This window comes from Pteropus vampyrus, unplaced genomic scaffold (genome assembly GCF_000151845.1).
Source record: "Pteropus vampyrus isolate Shadow unplaced genomic scaffold, Pvam_2.0 Scaffold9, whole genome shotgun sequence".
NCBI classification, from domain to species: Eukaryota; Metazoa; Chordata; class Mammalia; order Chiroptera; family Pteropodidae; genus Pteropus; species Pteropus vampyrus.
The window spans coordinates 4,986,191-5,001,331 of NW_011888790.1; the positions used below are offsets into that span (position 1 = coordinate 4,986,191).

The following is a 15,141-nucleotide window of genomic DNA, read 5'->3' on the forward strand; positions in this document are numbered from 1 at the left end:
ATTGGTTTTCAGTGTTGATATTATATTGCTTCAAATTGCTTCCATTGCCTTTAAAAGATGCCTTTTGTTCACCACATGCATGGGATTCTTCATAATAACTTGCAGTAAAAACAAATTTTGTGCAAGAATTATTTGGAAAGGAAAGACGTCTTAGATGTCTGACAGTTTGTATACTTGATAATCGAAGATTATAAACACGTCATTATGACTTGGGGTGAGAGAGGGAGAAAGATGAGTAGGATCTCTGTGGGTTAATTATAGCACCCTATAAGGGGCCTGGAAGAAATACATGCACTCTTTGATAAATCTGGTAGTCTCTTTCAGTTGAGAGGCAGTCATGACCATAGCACATAGGAAAGGCTCAATAAATTTAATTTAGTGGTTAAGACTATGACTGTGGAGACAGACTACCTGGGTTCTAATCCTGGCTCCACTGCTAGTCACCTGAACTAGCTGTGCTTATGTTTCTCTATCCAGAGGGAAAACAATGAAGAAAGAAAGAGGATCACACTCCATAAAGTTAGTTATTATGAATTTTATTCAAGTTCTTGCTATTATTTGTCTTTTCTATGTCCAAGGCAGTTGACAAATCACATTAGCTATAACTCCATTTAAACATTGCTGGTAATGATATTTATAATTTGATGTCTACAGTTGCCTGGCTTGTTTAGAAATGGTGCAACATGGTACCCTACAATTTTCTACCCCAGAAAAACAATTTTAAATGACCTCATAATACATTGGAAGAAATAGTTATGAGCACATGTAAAGTTTATAAGACAAAATTTTGTACTTGTTTCTCCAAAACATCCATATGATCCCACACACCAGAGGCTTCAAACTCAGTGCCTATCATGAAGATTTCACATGTGAATGAGGCCAACTCACTATACTACTTGAATAAAGCTGCTGCATCTGAGCTAAAGACACTGATGTCTTGTGGGATGTACATCCAGTCTGCCAGTGTCTAAATTTTCAAGAGACCCCAGAAACTGGGATAATTATTATTATTTTTTAACGTGACATTTCTTAATTTAAAATTTTTGGCTCAATATATTTCTTGTTAAAAAACTGTGTAGGTCAAGCAACATATTTGAGGGCCATTCGTCAAATCTCTGCCAACTGTACTAGTATCTCCATATGAGTACATTGTGCTGTTATTCATATCAGCAAATGCTTTTTAAGGCACTCATACAAGGTGAAGAAGACAAAATATGACAGTCTTTATGAAGCTCACGAATTTAGAGAAGAGACAGGCAAAAATGTCACAGGAGAGAGTGAAAAATGCCATAGCAAAGTGTGAAACCCAGGACTTAAGCCTGGTGCTTTAAGTATTTGATAAGGCCCACTATAAAAAGAACTGAAAACAAAGAATCCCATTATTTGAAAGCTTGACAAATAGTGGATACGCAAGGAGATGGTTCTTTTGTTTAACAAACCACCTTAATGGATTTTAGGGGTGGGAGCTATGCAGGGACAGGGCCACAGCCTCACACAGTTCTAGGGAGACCATTCCTATTGTGGTCTGTGCAATTGGCACCCCTTCGAGCACCATTCAGGTTGTATTCTTTGTGAATGCTAACCCCTGGAATTGTGCAACTCTGCAATTCTGTCAATAAACACAGGCCTGGAGTCTGGTCGGAGAGGAGGATTGAAAGCTAAAACCTTCTACATAATAAAGAGGAATTTTAAGTCTTCATCTAGGGAGTAGAGGCAGGAGGGTGGAGGGGTGCTTATAATGGGGAAAAGGGTTTGGAGGAAACATCTCTAGGATGAAGATGGGTCAGCCATTGGGCAACAACTTGGAGCCTATGAACCTGGTGAAAGATTCCCTGTAATTTTGCAAAAAGCTACATGAAATCCTCTGTCATCTTCTTTAGCCTCCAGGAGACACTGACAGATGAAGTCAAGCGACTTTTTCTTTGACACTAAGTATAGCTTTTGAACCTCTTATGTATAACTTAGACAATAACAAGAAAAGGCTCAGGCTCACATAGCAATACTTTGCTAAACATACAATACTATAATAACTTGCCTTTTTACTGTTTTTCTTCCAAAAGCTCAAAGCGCTTACATTTTTATTTCCTCATTTGTTCTAACATTCCAGTGTGGGAGGGGCAGATTTATGATAACATTATTTATAGATGAAGAAATAGAAATAGAGATTAAATCGTTTACTCAGTGTTGCATAGTTGGGGTGGTGGAGCCCACACTGGAATTTGGTTCTCCAAGCTCTTGCCACGAAGTGGAAAAATTATGAGTTTTGGAATTAGAGGGATCTTTGTTTGAACAATACTGCTTTCTGCCCCTTAATAAGAATGTGGCCTTAAGTCAATTACTTCATCTAAGCATCAGTTTTTCTCTTCTGTAAAATTAAGACTGTAAAACTTCATAGGAGTATAGTGAAGATTAATTTAGAAAATGCACATTAAGTCCTAGCACGGAATAGTTCTCAAAGAAGATTAGTTCTACCCCAACCTAGTATTATCTGATTAAATTTTGGTACAAATTTAAAGTAATAAAGAGTCCTACATTAATACTAATTTTTTTCTAGCCTCATCTCCCACTGAGGGCAAACCATGAATAAAAATGTTTCACTACGTCATTTAATTCAATGGAAGAACTTTTGCTTCAGTAGAGTTCTTCATGTTGGGGACAATTTGAAAAAAAGAAATATGTAGAAGACGAGATAGAGTGCAGTGGTTCTAAAACTTGAGAATGTACCAGAATCACCTAGAAGACCTGTTAAAACAAAGATTTCTGGACCCCACTCCAGGGTTTCTGATTCACAAGGTCTGGAATGGGGCCTAATAATTTGCATTTGTAACGAGTTCACAGATGATGTTGATGCTGCTAGTCCAGGGACCAGACCTCAGAGAAGCACTAGCATGGTAAAGTATAATTCTGGGGGTAAGGCCCTGCAATCTGTATTTTACTAAGACCTCCAGGTGATTCTGATGCATTCTTAAGTTTGAGAACCACAGGCATAGCGGGTAAAGCATCTGAGGAGACAGACTCACATTCAGATTCTGACTGCACCATTTACTAGTTAGATGACCAGGTTCAATGACAAACTTCCAGCACTTTTGTCTCGCAGGGAGTTTGATAACTTCTGAGATTCAGAATTCCTCTCTCTCCTTCTAAACCCTTGGTGGTAAGAGAAGTTAGTGAGTCCTGCCAATCCAGGCTCTGTTTTTTACTTCTTCACACTCCAAAGTTCGAAAGGCTGCTTAAATTTGGGTATTAAGAAAGTATTTACAAACACTTCTGTGACCACAAACATAAATAATATAGAGCTGTAAATAAAGCCAAGAACAAAGGCATTGTTTGCATCTTAAATTTATAACAGGTTCTGAACTATTTCCATTTTCCCTGCCTTTTTAAGTAGAAAATTTTAAAACTCTTCCTCCCCCACAGTTTTAAGAGATGCTTGTAAATTTGTTTTGCAGATACTATGCATGCTAAGACGCTTTATACTCTCCTGTATCTGGCCTGATATAGAGTCTACCTCAGATGTTTGGTGCCTTCCTGATTTTGAGGCATCCCTTCCTGCCTCCTAACCTCATCCCCCTTTCCCAGCCTGGCAACTTACCCTTTGGGTCCTAATATTGTCTTGGCTCACAGTGTACAGGTATCCAGGTTGGCCTCAGGACATTCTTTAGCTCACCTACCTTCATTTTTCCCATTGCAAAAACCTCTTCTCTTTATTTCCTTAACTAACCTTTTCTATTGCCTATTGTTAATCCAGTTTTCCAAATTACCCCTTGCCAGAGCGACTCCACTGGAAGAGAAATTGGTCCTAGTGATAATGGTCCTAGTGATAATGAGAATTATGAGAATTGTTGACCTTTACTCAGTCCTGCATTGCTATTAGATACATTGAAGTGTTTATCATGCTATTAGATACATTGAAGTGTTTATCATTTTCCTTTTGAATTCCTACTACAAGCCAGAGATGATTATCTATGTATATATACAATACATATCAAATATATTACAAATGAGGAAACTGAGGCTTAGAGAGGTAAAGCAACTTGCCCACGGTGAAGAAGTAAAGTAAATAACAGGATTCAGACAATAAGATTCCAGAGCTTCCAGCTCTTGGCCTCTGCGGAAGTTCCAAGTGATGATGGACTATAAGAACATAATTTGGTCCCTGTACTTAAAGAGTTAAAAATCTTGTTAAGGGGTGTATGAGATTTATACACACGAGTTAAAATCAAGAGCCAGCGTTTGTGGTGTTGGGTTTGGTATGTGACTGCTTTCCTCCTCTTCAAGATGTACATAATAGCACCAATCTCAAGAGACTTGGGGATGGTCAACTGAATTAAACACCCGAAGTACTTAATACGGTGCCGACAACGTAGTAAGCGTTCAATAAATGTTAACTATCATTATTTTTTTAAAATGCGGATTGGAGTGGAGAGAATACCGGAGAGAGACGGGAGGCCAGAGTATACGCTGGACCCGCACCCTAGGCACCTAAATTCTCCGAGCCTAGGTTTCCTCGTCTGTAAAATTAGGTAGCTGGAATGGCACAACTCAAAAAGCAGCGTTAGCCTGGGCGGGAGGGGTGGGAAGCGGGAGGGCCGGGGCCAGAAAGGGTTATAGACCCGCCCAGGGTGCGAATTTGTGGGAGCCGGACGGGAGAGGCCCCGCCCCGCCCCGCCCCGCCTGGGAGGCCCGGGCAGCTCCAGCCCACGAGCAGTTCCGGTGCCAAAACCCTTCCCTCCTCCTCTCCCCCGGAAGTGCTTTTCCAAGGTTCGGGCCGGAGAGAGGCCTTGTAGACACAGCCGCAGAGGTTCCATCGGCTCGGAGTAGGGGCTCCTGCCCGGATCGCAGCCCGGGGGTTCGCGCCCGCCGACCCGTGCCCTGACCCCTACCAGTGTCCGGGCCGATGGTGAGTGGCCGGAGGAGCGGACTGAGACGGCCGCGGGCCGCGTCGGGGCTGGTGCTCTCGGGCCCCTGCCCGCTCCGGGTTGCAGGCTGGGTTGTCGCGGTTCGGGGAAGCGGGTTGTCGACCGCGGCGGTCTTTGCCGAACCCGCGGGGAGGGAAGGAGCGGGCGGCGGGGCCAGGGGGTGGGCGGGGCGGAGTTGGGGAGGGGGTTCCCGGAGCTGTTGTTGCTGTTGGGACTTGAGAGTGGGGATGGGCTGGGCCACGGTCCATCCAACCCCCTCTTTTCTGCTTCTCCAAATCTTTGCGCTGCTTTTGGGATTTGGTTTTCTCTGTCCGACGTGGGGCTGGGAACCGGGACACGAGACTCAATCTTGGTCTCCAGTTCCCGACTTTCGCGTTTTCTGGGTCTGTCTTCGGGCTCAGTAATTAGCCCGGGTCTCAGGGGTGTTGTCTCCTCGGTCCCAGGGCGGGGCGTTGCGTGAGTAGATGCCGGGGACCTTTTGCAAAGCGTTTCATCTAGACGCGTTTAGGGATTGTCCGGAATCCATTTGGACTGCGCCCAGGACCGATTCAGGATACGTAGGTCAGTGTGGCACCAGCGCGCCTCCTATGATCTTTACTCACTGGAAAGCTTGCTCAAGCTCTTGTTGAAATCACCTTAAAACAAACAACTTGCTTGAGGAAAACCAGTGGTTCAGACAAGTTTCCTTATTTTCTTGCAGATGTGAAAAATGATGCTATTCTCTAATCTGTATTCCTAATTCCTGTGGCTATCTGAATTCACAGTTGTATGATGAGTTCAGTTTGCGGTTGTTGCGCGAATTGATTGCAGAGGATTGGAGTATTATTAGACTTCCTGTTCCCCGAAGTTTGTATACCTTCATATTTGGAACTGTCATTTTCTTAACTTTTAAAAAAATTGTTCGCAGTAACTCCCGAATGGTTCCTTATACGGTTACAGCTGTTGCTGCAATGCAGAGGTTCACACAGGTGGGCAGAGGTGATTTGTTCTCTCTCTCTCTCTCTCTCTCTCTCTCTCTCTCTATCTATCTATCTATCTATCTGTCTATTTCTCTCTCTCTCTCTCTCTCTCTCTCTCTCTCTCTCTCTCTCTCTCTCTATATATATATATATATATATACACACACATACATATATATGTGTATATATGTATATGTATATGTATAAAACTCATGAAGTGTTTACCTTGGATAAATTGAGAGTTTCTTAGATATTAAAAATAATGTAGATATTTTTAGTGAACGGATTATAGGTACTAAACTACTGCTGAAGGGTTCGTAGGAAATAAAGGTTTTCCACACTTAATAATGATATTTCAGCCATGATTATAAGGGAATGCCGTTACTGCAGATTATGACTATCAGTAGGTGACCATTGTGTTTGCAGTGTAAAGTGTACACAAACCACCTTTGTGAAACCAGTGACACTTTCCTGCACTTCTCATCTTGTGCTTATAATAGGACATACTTTAGTTTTTTGGGTATTTATCTCATCCTCCTCCCACCTCAGGCAGGGGAGGTGATATCATGAATTAGGGAAAAGAGACTGAAATGACAAGTTCAGTGAGCTCTCCTATGCAAAAGAAAATTTATTTCAGGGTTGTTAATCTTCAAGAGGCAAAGAGTCCCTGGAAAAGATTGTGGAGGGAAGATTAGTTGCCTGAAATTTACGTTTAGATGGAAACTTACCGTAAATTCTTAGCCATTTGAAATGGTTAATTGTTTAGAGCACATGGTTGAAATATTGGAATTGAGAGACTCTGGAAAAAGAGTCAAGTTAGATATGGTTATGGATCTGTACTGATAGTAATTAACATATTTTGAAGGGAAATATTTCAAGAATTGTAACAGCAGAAAAGGGTACTTGGGGAAAATCAGATACCCTTAGGCATTGTAAATTTTATTATATTCAAGTCAGTTCAGTAGATATTACACATTTGCATTGTAAGTTATATTATTCTAGTCAGTTCAACAGATATTGAACATTTGCTGTTAGGCAATGATGTAGGAGCAAATAAAGATGATAACCCTTATAATTAAGATTCATATTTTGGCAGTAATTTTCTACAGCGTGTCAGAAATCATGAAGAGGTGAATAATATTGTTCAGTCATATTCAGAACTTTTTCTAATTGGAAGTGGTGGTGCGTACTTTATGAAAAACATTCAGGCTTTTTAGGATACAAAGATTAAGTCTTTGGTCATTAGGAATTTGAAATCTAGAAAGGAATGTAATATTTTGTATAAAAAATCTACAACATAAAGAAATATATGTAAATATGACATGAGTGGTTTGACCTAAAGGTTGGAGTTGTACTAAAGGAAAATGGGTTCATTTTTTGCTAGAGTAATGGTGGAGATATAGTAATAATACTTACTAATACTTACGAAGTTAGCTCTGAAGCTATTATTTATTGAGCATATTTATGAAGTTAGCTCTGAAGCTATTATTTATTGAGCATTTAGCACCGGGCTCTCTGCTGATTGTGTTAACATACATTTTCTAAGCTTCACAATATATAAGCATCTTTCTTAATGAGGACTCTTGTGTGCAAATATGTTAAGTAACTTGCTGCAACTATGTAGCTCCAGGTAACTGAATCCTGACTTGAATCCAGATCTGCCTAGTGCCAAAACCTGTGTGTTTCCACTACATCATGTTACCTCCCAATAAATTGGTAACCTGAGTTCAGCATTTAAGAGGGTAAGACTTTTCTAAGACAAAAATTGAGAAATTGGGAGTAGATGGGTGAAGAAGGCTTTTCGAATAAAAGGAATGATGTGAGCAGAAGTGTGGAGGTGGGAGAGTTCATTGTGTACTCAGAAAAGTTAAGTGGACCAAATTACCTAAAATGTAGCGTTCATTTTTGGGAATAAGAGGAGGTTTGAAATTTAATTAGGAGCTGAAACATGTTTAGATGCTGTATTTAGGAGTTCAACATTTGGGAGTTAATGAGAAACTACTAAGGTCTAATAGTGTGTGTAGAATGATTTGTAGAAAGCTAACTTTCAATATAGAGTTGACCCTTGAATAATGCAGGTTGGAACTGTGCAGGGCCACTCGTGCGGTTTTTTTCCTTTAATTATGTACAGTACTGCAAATGTATTTTCCTTATGATTTTTTAAAATAACGTTTCTCAAGTTTATTGTAAGAATATAGCATAAAATACATATAACATACAAAATATATGTTAATCGACTGTTTATGTTATTGGTAAGGCTTCTGTCAACAGTAGGATATTAGTTAAGTTTTTGGGGAGTAACAAGTTATTCGTGGATTTTGGACCGTGTGGGAGGTTGGTGCCCCTAACCCCCATGTTGCTCAAGAGTCAGCTGTAGTGTAAATACTAGGCAAGCATAATAGCATTGGGGTGATTTAGTAAGTAGATGAGAGAAGGGATTGTTGGGAAAGGTTTGGAGGAAGTGAAAGTTGAAAATTACTCTGATTTTAAGTGTAGATGATAGTGATGGTGGGTGCCATTACTAGAAATATGGGCAAGGAAATACTTAATGAGATTAGTTTTGAATATATTGAGTATGTTTTTTGTATACTTGCCAAACACTGGAAGTGCCCAGAGGCTTTTGGAAATGTGGATTTGTAGCTCATGCAAGAGGGCAGTGATAGGCATGTATTAAACATGGGTGTAAACAATAATACAAATAGATCTACTCCTTGAATCTGTATACGGAGATGAAAGAATCAAGGGAGAGTTTATAGGGGAAAGGAAAAAAAAAACCCCTTTATTTTAGATGGTGTCTGTTTAAAACAGTGAAAAGATACTAAAAAGATTATATAGTGGGTAAATAATTGATTACTGCTCCCTCTTATTGCGGATTCTGGTGGGGTAGAAAGAATGTGATCATTGAAAATCCAATTGGGAATAAAATTTTCTTCCAGTGCTAGCAAGAATATTCTGCTGTCATTGACATATTTCAGGGAGCTTGAACTATATCAGAATCATTTTGTCCAGACTGTCAGACTTTGGTTACTTAAGAGCTGTTTGCTTGTTTCTTTCAGACATTTGCTGGTAAATCATATGTGAGGGTTTCGAAGCAAGTCTCTGATAAACAATACTATTTATTTATGTGTGTAACTTTAAGTTTTGGTTTTAATGTCAAGAACCTCTAATTAATACTGGCTGCTAATAGTGCCTTTCATATGAAATTATTTAATTATGTATTTTTCTTCTAACTAGGTACTTTTGATTAACATGAGTAGTTTCTGTCTTAGAGGGATAGAATAAGATACTTTTAACTGTCATATAACACATATATAAAAACTACATGTTTTAATTTGGAAACTAAGAACTATAGATTTATAGAATTTTGTGTGGCTTTTTGTTTATATATTAAATAGGGGGAATCTGTATACGAATATGTAAAAGATTGTAATAGTTTGCAGAATGAGGCTTAGAATTACAACTTTTTGAGGGCAGGTTTATTAATTTTAGACTTAGTTACCAAGGAAATGTTTTTTCCTTCTTGAAATTAGTACATTCATTTTGTTTTTTAGGAATATGTTTTTCAGTATTTCACAGGCACTTGGGAATGTCCTAAGAGCCCTACGTCAGTTTTGTTGGAGGCAGGGGATTTTGTGTGTGCTTTGTCTGGGCTGGTTGGCTTAGTTGCAGTGAGCCTGGTATTAATGAGGCAAAGGTCAGGAGTTCCATTTAGCTTCAGTCTGAATGATGGCCAGAGAGTACACCTCTCACTCCTGCCAGCTGTCTTGGAAATTCCTCGGTTGTCATTGGTCACAAAGGTGACTGGCTTAGGGTGGACCTTTATAGCATTGGAAGAATATTAGCGGAAACTTAATATAATGGTTAGGAACTCTGACTCTGGTATTAGACAGATCTGTGTCAAAATTCTTGGTCTGTGACCTTGGGAGAGTCCCTAAACCCCTCCAAACCTCTAGTTCCTCATTATTGAATAGGTTAATAATTGGCATGTCCTACTGTCGTTTTATTTTTCCAAGTGGGAGTTAGTCGCTAAAAGATATTTTTTCTAAAATGATCTTTTACCATTTTAGTGTAAAGCATAATCTTTTATGAAATAATGTTGATGGTAATTATTTTCTTTTTAAATGTCCTTGGCAGAATTAAAGGTGGCAACTCTATACTGGTCCCTCAAATTTTTTTTTTTTTTTTTTAAGATTATGGTTCTGCGAAATCTGATAATCTTGGCTTAAATAGAACCAGGAGGTTGGGAGAGTACTCATCCAACATACTTATGCATATTCAAGTTAGGTTTGTGGTACATTCTGCCCTTATAATACCCTGCAGGGGCTGTATTGTGTTTCTCACCACCATTGAATTGAATTTTGTCAAGTTTTACATTAATACTTATAGCACATTTCAAAGAGCAGTGCAGATTGTTTTCAGTTGAGTTCAGACAAGTTGCTCCAAATTACTTATTTAAGGCTGTTTCTCAGTCAGAGTCCTAGGAGGAAACTGGTGCGCTGTGGGGGCTGCTGGGGGTGCTGCTGTAAGTCATTACTGTGTTGATTAGCCAACAAGATAAATAGCTCGCCTTTGACATAGTGAAGTAGTAGAAATTGGCTTTCCTTTTCACCTCTTTCGTAGGAAAGATCCTTGAAGTTCCAGCGAGAAATCTTTTTTATTTAATATAGCAAGTAAACCTTGTACAAATATCAGCACTCAAAATACTTTATAGAGAAAGAATAGTTCAGCACTTTGCACAATGGGTTATGTAAGTGGAGCCACAGAAGTCCTCTTGGGGGGACACAAACCAATTATTAGCGTAAACGTTTCTTTAAATTACATTCAGTTGTCTGGATAAGAAGCTTATTGACTCCCTGGTTCACTTAGAGTGCGTGTTGGTGGGATGAGGGGAGTTAAGGTCAAACCTAGCCTAGGTGACTGTTAAATTAAGGCTTAACATTAGTTTTGTTTGATTGTTTTTGGTTAGGTAATTTTAAAAAATTAGGAGTGCTATATAAATATATATAAATGTATGTTAGAATGCCTAAAGCAAAATGTTCATGTTAGGTTGAAATAGCTTAGGCCCTCTTTCACTTTTAAAGAAAATGGGAGGTTTACTGCTTTTGATAATAAGGATGTTATTGTTTTATAGAGTTTTATCTATATATTCGTTTCTGGTAAAAAAAAAAATTATGTAGGATTCATTTTTTAAACCTGGCTTAAAATTTTTCTACAAAGTGCTCCTAATGGCAGAAATGAGTAGTGTGCCCAGAAGTCTAGCGATACAGCCCAAAGTGCCCTGCTGTAAGTGTTACCAAACAAGGCCTTGCTGCCCAACGAGCATAGAAGCCAATACTATGGCACCGGCTTTTGAGCAAAAAAAAGCTTTTATTGGGAGGTCTACTGGTAAGGAGACAGGAGACAAGGCTCAAATCTGTCTCCCAGGTCCTGGGTTCGGGGCCAGATTTAAGGAGTTTTAGCACCAATCTTCCTGGATAACAGACCGGACTCTGCTTCTGAAAGGGTTCTCTGTTCAGGTTCTGTTCATGTCCCAGTCCCTTGGTACTGTGGTGTGGTGGAGGGAGCAATTAAAGGTTCACAAGTATCACTTGTGAGTGATGTATTTAAGGTTTAAACTTTGGTTCCGGGTCTTGTTAGAAACAGGATAGGATGCCCAGTTTGATCTGTTTCTGCGGTTACATAAGTAGAACATTTCATGATGCCTACAGGATTTTATTTTTAAAAATTCATATGAATTTTGCACTTTGCTATTTTATATGTATGTAAACCATGTTTTAAAGACCTGTCAACTAAAATTGGTGCCCCTCAAGAAGGGATGATATGTTCATCCTGTAGATTTTTGTATTCCTATGGCATGGTTTGTATTATAATTTAGCACTGTGCTTAGCTATTTAATTTTGGCTCATTAAAAAAATCCTTTGTTCTGATGGTTTTGGTGGAATGTAGGGGATGATGAACAATTCCTGACACTTTATATTTTAACAAACAGCAAACTTTAAAAAATACTAATGTAGAACCGTTTCATAGAAATAAAGGAGTTTCATAGAAATAAAATGACTTTAAAAGGAGTTTTAATCAATTTAAAGATGTTATTACTTTTATATTTAAGGTTATTCAATTATTAATATATTTCTAGTGTTATAAAACTATAGCAGCACTGTCTAATAGACCTTTCTGCAATTATGTAAATGTTCTATATCTGCTAGTCAATGTAGTGATTTTCATATACTGAGCACTTAAAATGTGTCCTGTTACAGAGGAACTAAATTTTAAATTTTATTTAATTTTAATTAGTTTAAATGTGAATAGCCACATGTATTACACATTGTAGCTCACTAGGGTTAGGAAGGCAAGAGGGAGAGGAGAGGTTAGAAATCTTCATGCCACCCCTCAGTGCAGTTACAGGCAAAAATTAGGCACTTGATAAGTGTTGAATGAAACAATGAATCTTTATTGTTTCAGTTTAAAAAAAAAGTTTTATGAAGTATTCTGGATTTTTAAGGGAGTGATCACTAGTCATTTGATTTCTTCTGTGTTGATTTCTTAAATTTACTTTTATTGCAAAAAATATACAGTATAAAAATGTACAGTTTAAATAATTATAAAACGAACTACCATGTAACACTAACTAGCTTAGAAAATAGAACACAACATCTTTGAAGCCCCTTTATACTCACCAGTTGTGTTCTCTGACATACTTCCTAAATAACCGTCTGAATTTTGTGTTAATCGTTCCCTTGCTTTTTAAAAAATTTTAATGTATTTAAAATTTTTTCATTTCTCTCACCAAGTTTGGAATTTAAATTCTAATTTTCCTTTATTTTAATTCTCCCTGTCTCCCCAAAATTAGATATTATTGTTGCTTTGATATGCCTGTCTATTTATAGGTGTCTTTGCTTATCATTTCTCTTTGCATCTTAGATCTCCTGTCTGGGATCTGAGATCATTTTCTCTCTGCTTGAAATATATCCTTTAGAATTTTCTCTAGTGATGGTCTGCTGTTAGAACACTTTTCATTTGTTTGAAAATATCTCTTACTCTCATTCCTGAAGATGGCTTTTCTGAGTGCATTCTGTGCTAGCAGTTATTTTTTTCTTTGTTCATTATTTAACTTTCTTCTTTTCTGGCTTTTACTCCTGTTGAAAATCTGTTATCTATGTAATTGTCATTTCCTTATAGGTATCTTTGTTTCATTACAAGTAGTAGTTTTTGAATCTTTTCTTCGTTCTTGGTGTTCTGCCCTTTCATTTTGGTATGTCTAGAAGTTAATTTCTTTTTATGTATCACGTTTGGAATTCACCAGGATTTGGAATCTGAAAATTGGTGTCTTTCAACAATTTTGGAGAACTTTTGGCCAATTTTCTCCTCGAATTTTATCTTCCATATTTTCTATCTGGAACTTTATTCGAAGTATGTTAGATATTCTTGCTCTGCCCTCCATGCCTCTTAACCTTTTTCATTTATCTTTCTGTATTGTTCTGGGTAATTAGGAAGAAAATCCAGTTAATTCTTGGTTCAGCTGTGTTCAACTAGTTTATTGAATTTTTTAAGTTATTTTTTCACTTTATTTTAACTATACATTTTTTATATGTAAAATGTACATAAATAGAATTTATTATTTTAAGTATTTTAAAGTGTACAGTTTGGTGGCATTAAGTACATTCATATGGTTGTACAGCCATCACCATTATTCATCTTTAGAGCTTTTTTAATCTTCACAAACATATCTGTACCTATTAAGCAGTAATTCTCTTTCCTCCCCTCCACCAGTCCTTAGCAACTCTTTTATTGTATGTCTCTGTGAATTTGACTATTTTAGGTACCTCATATAAGTAGATCATGCAATATTTGTCCTTTGTCTTATTTCACTTAACATAATGTTGTAGCATAGTCATTGAGTTTTTAAATATTTTATGTATTATAATTTTTGTTCAGTTTCATTTAGTTCCTTTTTAAGACTGCTTTAAGCTTTTTTTGCAGTATTAGTCATTTTATTGATCATGTGCTCAAGATTTTCTTAAAAATCTATTAAATATATTTATTTTATATATTTGTATCTGATATTTCCAATATCTTTGCAGATATCATTCTGCTGTTTGTTTTGCTGGCTTTTGCTGATGGTGCCATGGTTTCTTGTCTGTTTAGTAATTTGACTGTAAAGTTTGTTAGAACTTACCTGTGTTGATTTTGCAGTGCTTTTCAACAGTACATTAAAATTTTATTGCTTAGAGCTTAGAAGTGAACTCCTAGAGGTAAGTATCTTGTTTTCTTAAACATTTTATTTTGTAGTAGTTTCATACTTATAGAAAAGTTGCAGGAATGATACAATAGATGCTTCTATACCTTTTACCCATATTCACCAATTTTTAACACTTTGCCATATTTGTCTTATGGCATACACATTTATTTTTGTGAACCATTGAAGACTAGATTGCATGCCTTTTTACCTTTTTATACTTCAAGATGTATTACCAAAGAATAAGGATATTCTCTTATGTAATCACAGTACCCTTATTAAATTCTAGAAATTTATCATTGATACTCTACACTTTATATTACAATTTTGTCAATTTGACCATGTATTTGGTTGCCATTTCTCTTTAGTCTCCTTTAATTAGGAATTGTACCTTAGCCTTCCTTTGTCTTTCATGCAGTTGGAGAATACAGGTCAGATTTTCAATTTGGGTTTGTTTTGATTTGCCTTGTGATTTGATTCAGGTTATTTATCTTTAGTCACTACTACACAAGTGTCTTGGCCCTCTCAGAGTATCACATCTGGATATACATAATGTCCATTTGCCCCTCATTAGTGATTTAATTTTGGTCAAGGTATTACCTGGTTTATTCACTTACATAGTTACTATTTTTTCCCTTGAAACTAATAAGCAATCTGCAGGGAGGTATCTTAGTGTTTTGTTTTTTCTTAATGAAAAGCTAAGTACAGTAATAATATACCTTATATTGTATATTGCTTTTTAGTTAGCCATCCATATTAATGTTTTATGATATTTTAATCTTCATGACAACAGTATCTAATTATAGTTCTGGAAACTAAGACTCAGAGACATAGTTAATAAGATGTAGCATTGAAATTCAGACCCTGCTTTTCTTAAGATTCCAGTTGCCTTTTAAGTTACTAGACAGTCTGTAAACTTAAGGCATGGTCTGTGTCTTGTTCACTTGTTTGCTTGTTACATTGTCAGTACCTTGGACTGTTGAATAAATAACAGACATGAGTTGCTATCTGATTTAAGTGTTTTATA

The 15,141-nt window shown here is 37.3% G+C and overlaps 1 protein-coding gene across 6 annotated transcripts in view; it reads left to right on the forward strand.

Moving 5' to 3' along the window:
• The first annotated feature begins 4,747 nt into the window (after nt 1-4,747).
• FRS2 (fibroblast growth factor receptor substrate 2) overlaps nt 4,748-15,141 on the forward strand; it is an 89,678-nt gene continuing 79,284 nt past the window's right edge. For all 6 annotated transcript variants that reach the window (XM_023520736.1, XM_023520726.1, XM_023520735.1 and 3 more), the window contains exon 1: nt 4,748-4,900. The gene's annotated coding sequence lies outside the window, so the exon portion shown is untranslated. The remainder of the gene's footprint in view (nt 4,901-15,141) is intronic.